Genomic DNA, 7,835 nt, shown 5'->3' with positions numbered 1-7,835 from the left:
TTGAGACGTTTTGAAGAGGAGGAGGTTTTTGTTCAAGGGAGAGAGCGATTGACACCGATTGAGGAAGAGTATTTCTTACTCACCGGCGACTACCTACTAGCCTTCTAGCCTTGTACCATGCAGGCTTAGCGCGCGGCCGCTAGTAATTAGAACATCTTTCCTACTAGCCTTGCACCGTGTAGGTTTAGCGCGCGGCTGTTAGTAAGTAGAACATCTTACCTACTAGCTTTGTATCGTGCAGGTTTATTTAAAAATCCAAGATGGCTACCGCACAAAATTATGATTTCAACAATATTGATATCGTATCCGAGCCCTTGGATTCCGAGGTTCTCGAGGGTGCAGAGAACGAATTTGGGAACATTTTTTAAAATCCAAGATGGCCGCCGCGAAAATCTATGATTACAACAATATGGATATCGTATCCGAGGTTCTCGAAGGTGCAGACAACGAATTTGGGATCATTTTTGAAATCCAAGATGACCACCACGCAAAATTATGATTTCAACAATAATGGATAGCGTATCCGGGGTTCTCGAGGGTGCAGAGAACGAATTTGGGATCATTTTTGAAATCCAAGATGGCCACCGTGCAAAATTATGATCAACAATATGGATATAGTATCCGAGGTTCTCCAGGGTGCTGAGAACGAATTTGGGATCATTTATTAAATCCAGTGTCTATATATGCCCATAAAGTGTCACAATAATGTGGACGTTTTTATTCAAGGACGGAGAGGGAGATTCTAATATATCTCATATTGAGAAAGGGCGAACGTAGCATTAAGCACACGGCACCGCTAATATGTAGAACAACTTCCCTACTAGAGTTATATCGTACAGTTTCAGCGCGCGGCCGCGAAAACGTAGAACATCTTCCCCACTAGCTTTGTATCGTGCAGGTTTAGCGCGTGGATGCAAACATTTTGAACATCTTCCCTACTAGCGTTGTATCGTACAGGTGTAGCGCGTGGCCGTGTACAGATTAGGATAATTGATATAAACGACATTTAAAAAAGAGTTTTTTAAAGAAGTTTCACTTCTGACATGTGTACTTTGTACGCATGCCATTTTTTTATTTAGTGACACTGTCAACTTTTGCTTCTCACAGCTTTTTTTTGTTTGGAGAGCAGGAAAATACATTAACGTATAGAAGACCCTGAAACGGGGCCCACATGTAGGACTCGGGTGTAAACATCCCCTACGATCTAAAAACCTCCTCTGTACTTTCAGCCCTAAAAGCTTTTATTTATTAATGAAGTACCAACAGAATGTGATACGATAAAATAAAATAAGTATTAGGCACCAAAACGGAGCCCATATGTCGGGGCGCTAATTAATTTATCTATTTTGTTGTATTGTCGCTGAACATAACTAGCATTTTGCGAGCCGATCTGCAAGTGTTTTCGATATGAACATCGTATGATATGAAATCGTAGTTTTGTGTCTAGTGTTATTCCCAGATCGCGTATTGTTTCAAGTTTCTACAGTAGGCAATAGTTAATTGTATATTTGCCATCAATTGGAGAGCTTCACTTGCACACGGCAAGTGAAGCTAATAAGAGAACATTTTGCCGGATCCATGCCATATTAAATTGCACAAGTCAGCAATTCTATCGATATCTACCTGGATGGATAAAGCGTCATCATCAGTTAAGATCTCTTTTGCAAGCTTTCCAAATTGTTTTCAATTGATTCAGTTATGTTATTGACAGACAGGTATTATAGACGAATCACATCACTTTACTTTACTTTATATTTTTAATACTTAGTCTGGCCATAAATCTGTCATTTTTATATGATTACGCGAAGGCCTTTGATCGTGTATGGCACAAGGCGCTCCTCTCAAAACTTCCATCATTTGGGCTCATTTAGCTTGTGCAAGTGGACCTCCAGATTCCTCAAAATGGCGGCTGTCTTGTAATTTAACACAGATTGCTCCGTGAAATTTAAATTTATTTAAACTTATTACATTGCCAGATAGTCTTGAAAGTATAAAGTAACAATAATTAAAGGCATAGTATATAGTTACAATAATTAAAGGCGAAATATAAAGTGGCAATATAGTGCAAAGTGAAAAATAATTAACAAACAAGAAAGCAAAAGTGAAAAATAATTTACAAAACTTGGTACTCACCAAAGCTCCTTGGAATAGATGTTTTCTTTTATTGTTTCGAAGTCTGAACTTTAAATTAAAAAAAAAAATCGAAGCACAGTAGTGATCATTTGTAGAAATAGAAGTGGAGAAGATTCCGCTGAAGAGTGAGGTGAATAGAAACAACAAGTGAACAAATTCGTGTGTGTGTGTATTAAGTGCACGAATCATCACCATTCACAAACAACTAATCACTATATTATTTTATTAACTCATGTGACCATAATGCGTAACCATTGCTCATTGGCTATAATCCAACTAAAATGTGTGTTAAAATTTTGTGATGAAAAATTTATGCAATTAATTTGTGAAGGTAATTTTAAATTGGACAACTAAACAATCACTCACGTTTAATCTTAAGTAAGAACTAATACAGCCATACCTTCACATATTTCAACAAGATTATAAGTAGAGTTTAGCCGTGCGGTAAAATATTGGCTGAACTCTGCGGCGACCCTGGTTCAAATCCAAAGAGAAAAATTTTAGAAACTTTATTTTATTGTTCATTTTATTTTGTTATTAATTAAAACTCAAGTGTATATTTTCTTATTGGCTGTTTTTAGAAACTTATTTTCTAGGAGATACACAAATAAGATATTATACTTATATATTATTGGTCTAACAACAGACTATTACATTGACGACTGCAGTTCAGAGCTGTTATGATTTAGTGATTTTCCTTTTAATATTTTTTTTGTATAATTCTATTTTTTGCGTGTTCTAATTTTATAAAATTTTGATTATTGTATTTTATAATAATATATTGTAAGAAAATGATGACACGACGGGCCACTGCAGAGGCACGTTATGAGGAGATAAATGATAGATACTTAGCAATACTAAAAGACCAAAAAACCACAGAGATACGATATAGAGACTTGAATTCTAAATTATTATTAACTTTAAAAGAATTAAAAGAATATAAAACATTGAGTGAACAGTTAAAGAAAGAACAAGTAGATAATGAATTGGAGGTACTATCCCACATTAAAAAAAAATCACTTCTAAAATCGGAGATGGCAGAAATTAGCTTAGAATTGGAAAATATGACCAATGAGCGTAATAAACTAAAATCAGTAGTGTCTAGCTTTGACCAGTGCAGCGTTGAGTTTGAGACAATTCTCAAACACAATGTTGAACTGAAAAATAAGCTAAAAGAAGCATATAATACAATAGATCAGTTAGAGCGCGAGAGTCAGGCCTCTAGGTCTGTACTTTCACAGTCACTATTTGAGGAACTTAGAGGTAGCTCTCCTGATCTTGTAACTCTTTCTACCATCTCGACCTTAAGCGAACATAATAATATATCCATCCATCATCTGATGGAAGGAATCTTCCTTCCGCTAATTTATGTAGCTTGTGTAATTTAAGAGATCATAATAAAATGCAGAGTGAATCCATTATTCGTGATCTACAAGTGGAAGTCCAGTCGTTAAAAGACTGTTTACTGTCAATGACAGAAAAATATGAAGACTCCCGACGACAGATAGATGAATGTAGTGCGGTAATGGATGGTTTATTGACTGATTTAAAAGAAAATGAACAAAAATTATTATCTCTCATGAATTATTACAATGAATGTGATAATAATCGGATGGCAGTAAACCTTCCACGATCTGATACCTCTAAAGCAACTATACAGACCCAGACAGTGAAATTTAACAATGATCTCAAAGACAGTAGTAAGTCCATAATGTATAGTGATGAAATAGGTAAAAATATGGGCCGAATTTTACTACAAACTTGTGGTGAACAGGTTACAAATTATTGTTTGTCTGGTGCGAATTTTACTCAAATAATGGAAAAAATAGTCAATAGTAGTTACAGTCCCAACACTAAGTTAATAATTTTTATTGGGAGAAGAGGAAATGCTAATATGCAGACATTAATTAAATATTTTAATAGTTTGACTAAATTACATGTAAAAAAAATTATCATATGTACATTTCCCTACAGCAATTTGTTACCCGAGACAGAAAATATATGTAGATATAAACTTAATATGAAATTACATACATTGACATGCTATGAGGAAAAAATTTAATTATTAGACGTCAATATATTTAATTAATATTATGTTGTTAGTAAAAATTATTATTTGACTGATGGTACATACTACCTTCCTAGTTTTTACAAACGACACATAGCCATTTCGCTATCCAATTATATTAGTATTACAGCCAAAAACTTGGCTAACCAAACTGCTTTTATTGAGCACTCTCCTGTGGCCAAAAACGAGACGTTAGATATTATTCCATGTCATTTAAATTACATGCCAGGACAATAGAGGAAGTCTCTAACATTGCGAAGCCAAAGAATAAACTGTCAATTAATAGTAAAAATGTTAAATATATTAACTTGGTACATCAAAATATTCAAGGAATTAAAAGCAAAATACTAGAACTGGAACTATTTTTGAACTCAAATAACATAGACATTATGTGCATTACTGAACATTTTCTAAAAAGATCATGTTTAATCTTAGTAATCATCAAGTTGGTAGTTCTTTCTGCAGAGTGGGGGCCGAATGTGGTGGTTCATTAATATTAATTAATAAACAAATACACTCTAAGGAACGCTTGGATATTGTTAATCTCTCTGTAGAAAGACACATTGAAATAGCCTGTGTAGAGTTGAAGCAGTTCATAGTTATATGCGTATATAGCCCGCCTTCTGCTTCATTTGACATTTTTCAAAAAATTATGGAAGAAATTTTACATAAAATATCAAATTCAAATAAAAATATTATAACATGTGGTGACTTTAATGTAAATATATTAGAAAATAATTCAGATACTACCAAAATAATTAATTTATTTCAATCTTTTGGCTTGATGCCTCAATTTATGGAGCCTACTCGGATAACTGCCACTTCGGCCAAATGTATAGATAATATTTATGCAAATGCTAATATTATAAATAAGAAATTAATTTGTAACCTTCCGTCTGACCATCTCGGCCAATTTATAAAACTAAAAATTAAAACAAAAAATCCCTGTTAAGCGAAAAATTACCTATGTACCTATGACCATGGATAGACTTGAAAAACTGAAATTGAATTTGTCATCTATACTACCATTTCAATATGACACCAATAATCCAAATCAGATGTACGAAATATTTTTTAATAAATTTAGTAATGCATTCAATTCCATTTTTACAGCCAGGTCTATTATGGTCTCCGACAGACATTCCAATCTCTACTACATCATCTTTAAACTCCTCTCCCCTAATAGCAGAATCTCTATTAAAACAAAACGTGTCGGAGTGCAAATCGCAATTCAAATATAACTATATTAATAGTGATGATATCATTAGTGCTTTTAAACTTATTAATGTAAAGAAATCAACAGACCTCTGGCATTTCTATTACCGTTGTTAAACCAATAATTGATATGATTGCACCCGAACTTGCATTAATTTTCAATGAATGTATCGACTGTGGTGTGTTCCCTGATTTAATGAAACACAGTAAAATTACTCCACTTTTCAAATCAGGTAGTTGTTCTGACCCTGGTAATTTTAGACCTATCTCTGTCTTACCAACATTTAGTAAAATTTTTGAAAAAATAATTTTAAATCAATTGTTAAGGCACTTTAATTCGCATAATTTATTGCATTGTAAACAGTTCGGTTTTACTAGGGGTAGTTCAACCATTGACGCTGGTGTCGAGTTGATATCACACATTTTTGATGCTTGGGAAGAATCGCACGATGCACTAGGCGTTTTCTGTGATTTGTCCAGGGCATTTGACTGTGTACATGACACATTGATCAGGAAACTACACCACTATGGTATTAGGGATGTTGCTTTAGATTTTCTCTCTTCCTATTTGAGTGAAAGAGTCCAAAGAGTCGACGTGAATGGAAAGCGTTCCCCAGGATCAGCAGCTAATTTAGGTGTGCCACAAGGCTCAATACTTGGACCATTTTTATTCTTAGTATACATAAATGATCTACCCCATTTTGTGAGGGACGATCATGAGGTTGTGTTGTTTGCAGATGACACGTCACTTTTATTTAAACGTAATCGACAACAAAACGTTTTCGACGATGTAAACAATGCAATCTCGAAGGTAATAAAGGGGTTTTATATTAATAATCTTCTACTTAATGAGAATAAAACAAAGTGTATTAGATTTATACTACCAAATGTGAAACAAGTAAAAGCTAATATTATTATTAAAAACGAAGAATAAGCTCTCGTGGACACCACTGTATTTCTAGGTATAACCCTCGATAATAAGCTTCAGTGGGGCCCTCATATTAAAACATTGTCGAAGAAGCTCAGTTCTGCAGCATACGCAGTCAAAAAGATCCGTCTCTATACAGATGTAGCCACAGCTAGACTAGTCTATTTCAGCTACTTTCACAGCATTATGTCTTATGGTATACTGCTGTGGGGAAGTGCTGCAGATATTAACATCATCTTTGTGCTGCAGAAGAGGGCTGTACGTGCAATTTACAATATGGGTCCCAAAGAATCACTTCGTGAAAAATTTAAAGAGATAAGTATAATGACCGTCACTTGTCAATATGTTTATGAAAATCTGATGTATGTGCACAGAAATATTAACTTGTTTAAGAAAAATAGCGATAGTCAAAAGTTTAATACTAGGAATAAAGATAAGCTTGCTGTTACCACTACTAGGCTCCATAAAGTTGATAAATCATTTAAAGGGCAATGTATACGCTTTTATAACAAACTCCCAAGTGATATGCTTAATCTGACAATAAACAAATTTAAAAATTCAATTAAAGGGAAACTTTATAAAAAAGCTTACTATAAAATAACGGATTACTTAGATGATAAAAATGCTTGGGAATGAACATGCTCTAACTCTGTCTTAATAAAACAAAATATATATTATAATTTTCTAGAGTATAAGTATATGTATTATTTTTACATGCGTAATGTGGTAAATCGAACATTGTCCAATTTAGCCCCCAGAAGACTCAAGTTTGCGCGTTTACCACTAAAAAAAACCCATTTGTCGTATCACCGCTCTTCGACAACATTTCCCTTAAAGCCTCGCCTAGTATCGGAATACTGGGTCTCGATATCTCGAGCGATTGCCAATTTCGTGGCCATCTGGAGGGCAAAGCCAAATTGGCTTCAAAGAAACTGGGCGTCATTAATAGAGCACGGCAATACTTCAAGCTGGCCCACATTCTAGCGCTGTACAAAGCGCAAGTCCGGCCACACATGGAGTATTGCTGTCATAACTGGTCTCGCGCACCCCAGTATCAGCTCGATCCATTTGACTGCGTGCAACGCAGAGCAGCTCGAATTGTCGGGGACCCAGTGCTCTGTGAACGGCTGGATCACTTGGCGTTGCGTAGAGACGTCGCTTCATTGTGTGTCTTCTACCGCATTTATCACGGGGAGTGTTCCGAAGAGCTGTGTAACCTGATTCCTGCCGCCGAATTCCACCTTCGCACGACACGCCACAAGTTAGGATATCATCCCCACCATCTGGATGTGTGGCGGTCCTCCACAGTGCGGTTTTCAAGGAGCTTTCTTCCACGTACTGCAAAGCTGTGGAATGAACTTCCTTTTGCGGTGTTTCCGGGACGATACGACTTGGATATTTAAAAATAAAAGCGCGTAAACCTTCCTTAAAGACCGGCAACGCTCCTGTGATTCCTCTGGTGTTGCAAGAGATTGTAGGAGGCGGTGATCA

The sequence above is a fragment of the Leptidea sinapis genome, chromosome 11, assembly GCF_905404315.1.
Source record: "Leptidea sinapis chromosome 11, ilLepSina1.1, whole genome shotgun sequence".
Lineage (NCBI taxonomy): Eukaryota > Metazoa > Arthropoda > Insecta > Lepidoptera > Pieridae > Leptidea > Leptidea sinapis.
The sequence above is the reverse complement of the archived record's forward strand: the minus strand, read 5'-3'. Positions refer to the sequence as shown.